Here is an 841-nt window from a genome sequence, read left to right on the forward strand (position 1 = left end):
TCAGATTTTATATTCAGGACACCTGGTCCTAATTTCAACTTTTTTTTAATTGGAGGAAAATTTCTTTACAGTGTTTTGTTGTTTTCTGTAACACAACACAAATCAGCCATAATTATACATATATCACCTCCCTCTTAACCCTCTCTCTCCTCCCCTCATGTGACCCCCTAATTTTAATCTAGACCCCAAATTATTTGTGATCAAGACAAATTAATTCAAGAAAATGGTGTTTTTCTTATTTTCTTTCTTTATTTTTTTTTTTAAAATATGGAACGCTTCACGAACTTGCGTGTCATCCTTGCGCAGGGGCCATGCTAATCCTCTCTGTATCGTTCCAACTTTAGCATATGTGCTGCCGAAGCGAGCACTTTTCTTATTTTCTAAATGGGTATTTTGAACTAGACAGGTACTAGTGTCTCTGTTTTATAAATAAGGTATTTAAACAAGGAAGGCTCTTCTGTCCATGGGATTCCCCAGGCAAGAATATTAGAGTGGGTAGCCATTCCCTGCTCCAGGGGATCTTCCCAAGCCAGAGATCAAACCTGCGTCTCCTGAATTGCACCTGCATTGTGTCTGAGTTACCAGGGAAGCCCCTTAAACAAGCCAGCCACAGCAAAATGAATTGTCCAAGATCATAATGGGTTTAAGATGTGGAAGTAGGCTTGGAAGGACACAGTTTTTGTCACATAAAAAGCTGCTTCTCAGTGAGATAATAACGCAAAAAATTTCTTTCCATTTTTCCAAAATCATGCAAAAAAGAGGTTATTTTGCCATTAAATAGAAAAGACATCCTTCTCAGTGAAACTGAACAATTCTGGAGGAAAATACTTTTTCAGCTATA

General features: G+C 37.8%; 1 non-coding gene across 1 annotated transcript; it reads right to left on the reverse strand.

Moving 5' to 3' along the window:
• Positions 1-261: 261 nt before the first annotated feature.
• On the reverse strand, positions 262-368 carry LOC122438970. The gene has a single exon (XR_006268715.1). It is a non-coding gene; the product is annotated as a U6 spliceosomal RNA (small nuclear RNA).
• Between the last annotated feature and the right edge of the window lie 473 nt (positions 369-841).

The sequence above is a fragment of the Cervus canadensis genome, chromosome 3, assembly GCF_019320065.1.
Source record: "Cervus canadensis isolate Bull #8, Minnesota chromosome 3, ASM1932006v1, whole genome shotgun sequence".
Lineage (NCBI taxonomy): Eukaryota > Metazoa > Chordata > Mammalia > Artiodactyla > Cervidae > Cervus > Cervus canadensis.